Consider the following 10,329-nt stretch of genomic DNA (forward strand, 5'->3'; position numbering starts at 1 on the left):
GGCAGCTCTTCTGGCTTCCAGGCCCTGCTGCCTGCTCAGTCCAGCTTGCCAGGGCTGCCGTGGCAGCGGAGGGTGGCAGGGCAAGGGACACCTTTGGAGGCAAGCAGCAGGCTTCCTGCCTGGCCAGCCGGGCCAAGGGCTGCCTCCAGGCACACACTGCGCTCCCCATTCCCACCTTCCCCTCTGGCAACAAGCAGCCTCCCTCACCCGCCACCACGCACGCACTCACCTAGCTGGCCTTGCAGTTGGCCTGCAAAGGAAAGCAAAGGCCCCATTACAAACTGCTGCTGGATGGATTGCAAAAGCACTGCGGGCAGGACCCTAGCAGACCACTGCTTCTGGGCAGAAGATGGCAGCCTGGGGCAAGTAGGCCCAGGCCGTGCTGATGTCCAGCCCTGCCCTGGAAAACCCACTCGGCACCTGGCGTCACACAGCTAAACTGAGGCCACTGCTGTGGACACCCGCCTGAGCCAAAGAGACCTCACGCAAGCTGAATTTTGCTCACCCCAGAATTCATGCTCCCCCCACACCACCTTTCTCCCTTCTCTCACGCCCATCTTTACCCCTTCTGGCCTCTGCTCCACCCTTCCCCCAATCCATCCAAAGCCCTTTGGCAGGCCTTGCTTCCTTCATTTCACCCTTCCTTCCTGCCCTCCAGCCTTCCTTCTGCAATGCCTTCCTCATGACCTTCTGCCCTCACATGCTTCCACCATTCCCTTCTCTTCCACTCAGCCAGATGGCTTCCTGCCCTCCTTCTTGCCCTCCTTATCGATGAGCTGCCTCCTCTCCTCACCTTTTGTCCCCATCTTCCCTCACACCTCCTTTCGGTTCTGCCATCCGGCCCTCTCTGCCTCCTGCCCACGTGCTCATTTTCCGCACACAACCCTGCCAGGCAGGTTGCAGCTCCAGTCAAAGACCTCTGCTGGGCAGCCTCTGCACGGGCAGCAGCTCCACTAATGCTCACAACTAAGGGCTCCTTGCCTGCTGCAAGAAGCCCTGGTGCTTCCGATGCCAGCAGCCTCCTCTCACCACGGCACCTCTCCAGAAGGGCTATGTCCCAGGTGGCACAGACCGCTTACCCTTTTCCTCCTTTGCCTGAGCTACAAGAGCAAGGGAAGAGGCACTTAGCAAAGACAGGGCACTGCGCTCACACCCCACCACGGCTCCCCACCCAGGCACTTGGTGACTTCTGCCTTCCATTTGGAACTCTCATCCTGGGCCGTCTTCTGCGCCCCATCTATTGCAGGACCAACCTGGCAGCCTTGGGCCCAAGAAGAGCCTTTGACGTCATGACCTTCCCTTTCTACAGGCCCTTGATTATCACAACGTCATGTGTGCCTGCAAAATGGGGTGAGGCCAGGAGGCTTTCCTGAGCTGCGCAGGTACCCCAAGGAGGTCTCAGCACTTCACGGTTGCCCAAGAAGTAGCAGAAGGGAAAGGGCGCTTACTGTGCTCTTCCAGCAGGCGGTCTGTAAAAGGCAAAGGGAAGCAGAAAGGAGAGAGAGAGGTGTTGGTGTTGTGGAGAGAGAGCCTTCCGAAGAATGGCAGCTGTTCTGGCTTCCAGGCCCTGCTGCCTGCTCAGTCCAGCTTGCCAGGGCTGCCGTGGCAGCAGAGGGCAGCAGGGCAAGGGACACCTTTGGAGGCAAGCAGCAGGCTTCCTGCCTGGCCAGCCGGGCCAAGGGCTGCCTCCAGACACACACCGCGCTCCCCATTCCCACCTTCCCCTCTGGCAACAAGCAGCCTCCCTCACCCGCCACCACGCACTCACTCACCTAGCTGGCCTTGCAGTTGGCCTGCAAAGGAAAGCAAAGGCCCCATTACAAACTGCTGCTGGATGGATTGCAAAAGCACTGCGGGCAGGACCCTAGCAGACCACTGCTTCTGGGCAGAAGACGGTAGCCTGGGGCAAGTAGGCCCAGGCCATGCTGATGTCCAGCCCTGCCCTGGAAAACCCACTTGGCACCTCGCGTCACACAGCTAAACTGAGGCCACCGCTGTGGACACCCGCCTGAGCCAAAGAGACCTAAGGCAAGCTGAATTTTGCTCACCCCAGAATTCATGCTCCCCCCACACCACCTTTCTCCCTTCTCTCACGCCCATCTTTACCCCTTCTGGCCTCTGCTCCACCCTTCCCCCAATCCATCCAAAGCCTTCTTGCAGGCCTTGCTTCCTTCATTTCACCCTTCCTTCCTGCCCTCCAGCCTTCCTTCTGCAATGCCTTCCTAATGCCCTTCTGCCCTCACACACTTCCACCATTCCCTCCTTTTCCAGTCAGCCAAGAGGGCTTCCTGCCCTCCTTCTTGCCCTGCTTATTGATAAGCTGCCTTCTCTCCTCACACTTCTTCCTGCCTTCCCTCACACTTCCTTTCGCTTCTGCCATCCGGCCCTCTCTGCCTCCCTCCCACGTGCTCTTTTTCCACACGCAACCCTGCTGGGCAGGCTGCAGCTGCAGACAAAGACCTCCGCTGGGCAGCAGCTCCACTAATGCTCACAACAGTGGGCTCCTTGCCTGCCGCAAGAAGCCCCGGGGCTTGGGACGCCAGCAGCTGCCTCTCGCCACGGCACCTCTCCAGAAGGGCCATGTCCCAGGTGGCACAGACCACTTACCTTTCTCCTCCTTCGCCTGAGCTGCAAAAGCAAGGGAAGAGGCACTTAGCAAAGACAGGGCACTGCGCTCACAGCCTGCCACGACCCCTGACCCAGGGACTTGGTGACTTCTGCCTTCCCCTGGATGGCGCTCTCTTTCTGAGCCGGCTTCTGTGCCCCAGCCACTCCAAGACCAACCTCTCAGCCTTGGGCCCAAGGAGAGCCTTGGACGTCATGACCTTCCCTTTCTATAGGACCTTGATTATCACAATGTCATGTGTGCCTGCAAAACGGGGTGATGCCAGGAGCCTTTCCTTAGCTGCGCAGCTACCTCAAGGACATCTCAGCAGTTATATTTTGCCTTGTTTGAGAAGTGGATATGTACCTGAGACAGAGGAGACCTCACTCAACGTTCTATTTACCAACAGGAAAATTAGTTTTTCTCCCTCCTTTCCTCCCTTCTTCAGTTTCCCTCCACTTCTCCTTCCATCCATTGCCCTTTCCCTCTTTCCCTCAATTCCTCCTTCCCACGTGGTCCTCTTTCTAATTTGAGCTTGGTGGGCAGGCTCCAGTCACAGATTAAGGCCTCTGCTAGGTAGGCTGAAGAATGGCTTTTGTTCTAGTGGTCCTCAGGGCAAGAGCTCCCTGGGCCATTTGTAGAAGCCCTTTGCTTCAAAATATTTTTTTGGCTGCATCTTTCTTTTCTTTGGCTTGGTGAATAGTCACTTTGAGAAAAACAATTTTCTTTGCAAGGGAAAATGAGGCCTTTTAATTGCAGAGACCCTCACCTGCACGTTTCCAAAAGAGAAACGATATGACACAGGAAATAACAGCAATTCCTCCAGTAATCGTGGCACAATTTTTTTTCCATTCATGGAAAGGACCAGCTCCAGAGGCTTAAAAAGAACATGTTAAAAAAGTGTGAGTCACTGTGTCTCTGACTGAATGATGCAAACTTAGATTTTCCCCTCTGTATCCCTTGGTAAAAGCTTTTCTCAGTCTGTCGCTTTTGATGCTTGGTTGTGTTTAGGCTCCCTGTTTTCCCATTTTCCTCCAGCAAGTTCTACAAGTCCTGCAAAAGGTTTCCTTAGCACCTGAGGTACTATTCTGTAGCCAGACCTTCGATCTAACCCACAGTGATAGGAACTGTACACAGTGTTCCCTTGCTGGACGTAATATCTGTGACTTTGCAACTTCATCAGAGAGATGAGGTGCTTTGCATGCTGGTCTCTCCCATCTTCCCTGGCACTCTCATATTCCTCTGTACGTGAGCTAACACTGGCGGTTTGCTGGCATGAAAAAGCAGAAGAACCTGAAGAGCTGACCCCCAAGTAAATAACGGGAAGAAGCAAAGAGCCATTGTTAAACTGATGCAAAGAGAGCAGAAGGAAAAAGAAAAGGAGATGAAGGAGAGTCAGCACAAGTGAAATAGGCAGCTAGCCAAACGCATGTGTCCCTTAGCAGCAGAACTAATAAAGCCTGAATGTCTCGGGAATGGTCTGATGCCAGAAGATGCAAAGCCAAGGCCACGCTTCAGCCTTTGCCCAGGTCCAGGCACCAATACAGTCCTCTTCTTCTTTCCAGGTGACTACTCCCGTCAGTCTTACAGCAACACTTGGAAGGTAGAGAGGCAGGCACCCAGAGAGGCAGAGAAGCATTTTAGCAGACAGCATGCTTCTGCAAGTCTTGTTGTGGCATCCCATAGGAAAGGACCCAGGCTAGAATTCACTCTTTGTTTTCAGTGAAATCATGCTAATGCATTTGTTTCTTTTCAGCTGGTGAACGGGTTCTGATTCATCCCTTTTTCTGTCGTTGCAGTGGCTTTTCTGGCTGTTACCTCTCCTTTTCTTTTTCCTCCCCATCCTCTTCCCCCTCCTTGTGAAATGGTCACAGACTTACGTTTGAAACCCATGCTCTTAGGTCAGGCTGAAAAAAGAAAAGAGAAAATATGAATGGGAGGAATGCATGTGTTTCTATCTGCTTGCTTGGAATTAGGGCATTACATGATAAACAGAGTGAGCCAGAGGTACTGAGAACGTTTTGTGCTGAATGTGAACATTTCAGCATTTATAGTGCTGGAAGCCTATAAAGCACTACATGAACCTACCCACCCCAACAGCTCATGTAGACACATGGCTGGGTTTGTTTGTTTGCTTGTTTGTTTCTTTGTTTGTTTTTGGTTTTGTTTTTAACGTTAAAATTCCGAGGAGCTTGTAGTTCTGGCTCTGCATGCATCCAGAGACATAACTTTGAGTGAACTGGGAGCTCTAACATTGCAAAAATTATGTGCCTAAAGTGTTTGAGTGCCCACAGGCTTCCTTAGGAGCTGCATGAAGGATTGCTCATGTTCTGTAAATGTGGACTTAGATCCTAAGTTGCACTGAACTCTTGTTAGGATATAGCTTGAAATGCTTAAGGCTTGCAGTGACTTAAGATCACATAGAGCTATGAGGGGACACGCAGCCACACATGAAGATATATGGTGCTGCAGAGGAAAAGACTGCCCTCATATAAACCTTATTTCCCCCCAAATGCTAAAGAACCCCATGACCAATGGATCATTGGCACAGGACCTGTGCTTTGATTTTGGTTGCTGAACTTCTTTGGGTTTTTTGCCTCTTCTGTTTACACACTCACCACTGACAAGAAGAGTTTGAAATTTCAGATTTTAGCCTGTCAGCTTCAGGCACACCATAGGGAAATGTATTTCAAACAGTTTAGAAGCCTTCTGAAGTCCCCAGTGTTGTGACTGACAATATTAACAAAGTGAATTTATCGCAGAGGAGATTCGAGAGGACCTTTCAGCTAAAGGCACTAGCATGGACAAAGGCAATGTATCTGAACATAGGTGTCTAATATCACACATGAAAAAAGAAAAAAGGTAGGAATGCAAATTCTTAACTCCTAAAGGACATTTTACAATGGCAGAAACATGTTACAGTATGTGGAGAGACATTCATGTATTGAGGCTTCTGGTATCGGCAGAACAATTTTGAAACTGGAAGAAGGAGGTAGCTCTAGAGTGCACAAGATGTGTGTGGAGGAGAATTAACTAGCAGTCCTACTGAAAATGCTTCATAAGAGTTACAGTCAATGAACCTGGACAATGCTTAATCCCCATGAGAAATACCTCAATTCGATAAAATAAGTGTACACAGAAACCCAATGTAATATATAGACATGTCCGCATTATGCTCCAGGTGGACTGTCACTGAAAGCGGCACTGCTACAGTATTGTTTGTTCGTTTGTTTGTTTGTTTTGCTATTCCCAAGCAAAAAAAAATGCAAGGAACAATAATTGAAATAAGTGCCATTTAGACTCACTTCTGGAGGCTGGATCTTCAGAAAACAATGGTGAGCTTTAGATTTAGGTAACCTTCTTCATCCCTTCAGAGCATAAAATATTCTTCAGTTTTACAGTAATTTCTAGTTAATGAGCAGCTGTGAAATACACTGCAGGCAGGCTGCTTCCTGCACAAAGACCAGAGAGTCCTCAGTCCATTCTAGAGATGAGGGGAGCTGAGGCTGGGTGTGAAAGCAGGTGTTGTAAACCTCCACAGCCTGCCTCTCAGGCAGGTGGGTGAGCAGTGAGGAAACATATGAGAGGGACGTTGTTTGCTGGTGTAAAAGGAAATTTAACCTGGTTGGGAGAAAATGGAAGGATGAAACATGAGAGCAGGTAGTGTGCTTGTGCGACCCTGCCTCACTTTGTCTTCTTTGGGGGAAGGAAGGGGAAGCGATGGTGTGTTCTTCTACAGCCAGGGGTCTCTCCCTCCCAGGCCTACAGGGAATAACCAGCTGGACCCAGAAGAGGAGGCAGCAAGCCTGCCGATAGCAGGAACTCTGACATATGTATGTGCCCCCTCTCTGCTTCCCACTCCATGTGGGGTTCCTGCCTCCACAGGGCAGATAAAGGCTGTAGGAGAGAAAGGATGAAAGATAGGGGAAGACCACTTAAAAGCCTAGATCTTCCAGAGGTCTGAGCAACAAGAGATTCCTTTCCAGCATCTGCACCTTCAATACCTCCTTAACAATATCTCCAGTAGAGCAAAAAAAATTTTTGTAGACTGAGGGAAAGAATGAGGTACAGCACTGAAGGAAGTCATGTGTGCAACGCGGCATTCTTTTCCTTTTAAGAATCATGTTGCCTTTAAAAAAAGACAAAGGTTGACACTGCAATTTCACCTCCCCCGTGAGCAAGCCTGAGGGACAGGGGTTTCCGGTGGTAGAGGTGGGGACAGGTAGTAAGTAAACTCCAGGGCATCCTGCTCATGTTTAGGGGGCAGAGGAGGTGTAGTGGGCAGGGCATCCTGCCATATGCTCTGTGCTCCTCTGTAGAGACAGAGCATGACTGAGGTGGGAAAGGCAGTAGACAGCTCTGTGGGATGTGCTTCTCCTCTGCAGGGGTCACCATCAGGGCAGTGTGTATGAGGCAGATGGCTCCCATGCCAGGGCAGACAGAGGTCCCCAAGATATTCCTGACCCTGTGCCCTGCATCCTCTGGGACACCTTGGACAGGACCCTGACTACCACTCTGAATGGGGAGGTTAAGAGAGGGTGAAGCCCTGCTGCCAAGACCTTCAGGGAGGGCATGGAATCTGCCAGGTGCCCTGAGGAGGCTGCCATGTCCTGCAGACCCGTGTACTGGGAAACCAGGGAAGGGAAATGGATTAAAACAGATGTGCCCCACCTCCTAAAATTCAGCAGGTTACACACCCAGAGGAACCCCAGGACTTCCTGAACGTCAAACACCAGCGGATTCAAAAATATGGAGGATAGGTCAAGGCGGTATTGCAAAACCCCTTTCTTTCATATGGAAAATGCAAGCGGCTTGAACGGGTATATGTGTGAACAGGGTTGCTTGTTGCTATGTCTTTGGTTGGTTTGTGGCTTCTTTTCCTCTTTGTTGAGAAGGGGGTAATGGCTTGGTGCTGGCCCCTGCCCTTCCAAGTCTTCACAGGTGCAACCAGGAGAGGGACCTGGAGTGCAGGTGCAGAGCAGCACAGCAGACTGGGCAGGTAGGTCTCCTGACTCCATCCCTCTCCTTTACCCCATCACAGGTGTCCAGAGGACTTTGTGGGCAGCCATTTCAGGCAGCTGCATCCAGCCAACAGCTAACCCAACCAAGATCGCTTCCATCTCAGTCACATCAGCTCCTAAACCACCTCATGGCACAGCTGCATGATTGCCGAAGGTTCCTAGTGCTAGCTGCATCGTGCTGGGGGTTGGACTGGTGCAGTGAAGGGGCAGGACATGTCCTGATGAAAGCTGGCAGGAAGGGACTGTCTGCTGTGGCCACATGCACCATCTAAGGGCTGTGAGGGAGATTTGCAGTGCTGAGCACAACACCCGCCTTTCCCACATACTGGAGGTGGAAGAAGCAGGTGCCCTGACTGAGCTTCCTGCCTTGCTGGTCACTGAGTGCTGGCACATTGCAGCTGGCAGAAAGGAAAGCTGAAAGAGAAGTGCCTGGCCAAAAGCCTCAGAATGGTTTCAGCCTTCTGTCTTGGGGTCCCGTTTAGCAGCTCTGTGGAAGGGGCCAGGATTTCTGCCTTCTGCTGAAACCAGAAACCAGGGGGGTTCAGAATTTCTACCGGTCTTTGCAGAGCAGCCTAATGGAACCAAGAACACCCTTGAGGAGAGTCTTCAAGCTTTTCCCAAAGGAGTATTTACCACTAACTTATCGTAGGAAAGTCTATCTCAGAGCCCAGTGGAAGGAACTGTGAATGCTTTCAGTGCTAACCATAGCAAACATGGCTGGCTGGCAGATTCTGGAGCTGTTTGATTTATTTCTCTTCTTTTCCTTTTCCTTATAAACTCTTTTCCCAAGCTGAAACCTTGTATTTTGTGTGGATTCTCTCAAGAGCAAGTGGATTACATGGGCCCACCATTTCTCTACTATTCTAGTAGATGGCTTAAAGTAAGCAAACTTTGTTTGGTTGCTTTCTCAACCTGCGCACTTCCATTACTAGTGCACAGCCACAGGGATCGCATGGTTCAGAAGCAACTTTGTGCGGGTATGCAAAACAAAACTGCAGGAAACCTTCACAACATCACAGAGCTAAAAGGATTAAGCAACTGCAGAAGAGTAGTAAGGAGAAGCTCTCATACCTTGGTAGATACTGTCTCTCCACCTGCATCTTGCTGAGGGTGCTCCGTTTCACTTTGCTGCTACAGGAAAAGAGCAGAGGGCAAGTAGGGATCAGCTGCAGCCTTTGCTGTATTCGTTGATTCATAACCAGGAAGGAAGGGGAAGGAGTGTCATGGGCAGTGCTCCCCAAAGCTGCTGTTCCCTCCTCTCAGGGAGCCCAAGGAGTCATGGAGGGGTGCAAAGAGGAAGGAGGAAGGAGTATAGGTGTAAGAAAGATCTTTGCTCCCCTGGTCATAATGGTTAATTTTTCACCCCATCAGTTTCTTTGTTGTTGCTGGGGGCAGGGAGGGGCAAAGACAAAAGGACAAGCAGGGGAGGGAGGACAGGCAGTGCAGGGAAGGACAATTTTGTTCCACACCAAAGCCATGTTATGCTGACTGGAATTGTTTGTTGGACAGCCATATAGGGTTATCTGTTTCTAATGACAGAGACAATCTCTCCCCACAGACAGCTAATGTTCAGAAATCATGTGTTCTTTCTGGGAAGGAAATAGGAGTCGTATACCTCACAGGTCCTGCTTGCCAGGCTGGTATTACAGGGAGATAAGATCTCCCTTCTCCTCTCCTTCACAGCTGCCATTAAGGCACAGTTCATTTAGAAAACAGATAAAGGTAGTTGTAGCCAGCTGAATAGTAGCTCAACATGCTACAGAGCCACAGTGCCCAACCTTTGGGGAAGCAGGAGGCACCCTCAGCTGGGACTCAACCAGCAGCAGGGGAGGGCAGGTTCAGATGTCAAGGGACCACTAGTAAAACAACCACTTAAAGAGAACTTGTGAAATCTGAGAAAGTTATACCAAACTTCCTGGTTCTCTGTGAGCTGATTTTTGCCATCTCTCAAGTATGCCTTGATTCACCACGTTCATTAAAGAAAGAACACTTCAGCAAGGTAAAGTCATAGGTGTATATGAAATACCTAACTCCTAATGAAGAGATAGCTACAAGGCTTTAGCAGCGTTCCTTCTTTCAGATGGACAACTGTGAGAATGGTCAACTGCTTCTCCCTTATGCCATGGCACATCACTCACAGCCTAGAGTGAACTGTGGCTGGGGAGAAAGACTTGGTTCTAGTTACTGCTGTTTGTATGGTGTGGCCCTGCTCCTAGCTGCTCCTCAGCACACGAGCCTCTCTCTTTTAGATTCTGCATGTTCCTGCTCCAGAAATGTTTTCAGACAAGCCAAGGCATCTAAGGAGGAGGCAGTTCTTCTTAAACCAAAGGACCACATGTCACCTTTCTTCTGTGTTGTTCTCTGTAAGGAGGGGCAGTAATTTGCAATGAAACCAAATGGAGGGAGCAAATGTGCATATGTACAGCATGAGAGTGTGCCAGCAGACAGTGCCTACGACTTGTTTGTGGGTAGTGACTTGTGAACAATGAGAAGCAGGTGAATCGTTCTCTCCTGAGCCCTGCACAGTACTTGAGTTTGGACCTTAATTTTCCCTCCCTACGGCAATTTAGAGAAGGCAGTGCTCGACTCTGCAATGCCCAGGAGTCCGAGAGTGAGTGAAGAAAAGGGGGGAAAGCACAGTGTTTAATTAGGCACTTAAGAGAATTCCAGCAATATGTCCTTTCCCCAGGAATGTGTCCCGAA

At 50.3% G+C, this 10,329-nt stretch overlaps 1 long non-coding RNA gene across 1 annotated transcript; it reads right to left on the reverse strand.

Moving 5' to 3' along the window:
- Positions 1–1,772: 1,772 nt before the first annotated feature.
- Positions 1,773–8,934, reverse strand: LOC135324109 (uncharacterized). Its single transcript, XR_010385462.1, has 5 exons — positions 8,698–8,934; positions 4,486–4,512; positions 3,375–3,482; positions 2,608–2,628; positions 1,773–1,793 (listed from the first exon to the last, which is right to left on the reverse strand). It is a non-coding gene; the product is annotated as an uncharacterized LOC135324109 (long non-coding RNA).
- Between the last annotated feature and the right edge of the window lie 1,395 nt (positions 8,935–10,329).

The sequence above is a fragment of the Dromaius novaehollandiae genome, chromosome 31, assembly GCF_036370855.1.
Source record: "Dromaius novaehollandiae isolate bDroNov1 chromosome 31, bDroNov1.hap1, whole genome shotgun sequence".
In the NCBI taxonomy this organism is placed as follows: domain Eukaryota; kingdom Metazoa; phylum Chordata; class Aves; order Casuariiformes; family Dromaiidae; genus Dromaius; species Dromaius novaehollandiae.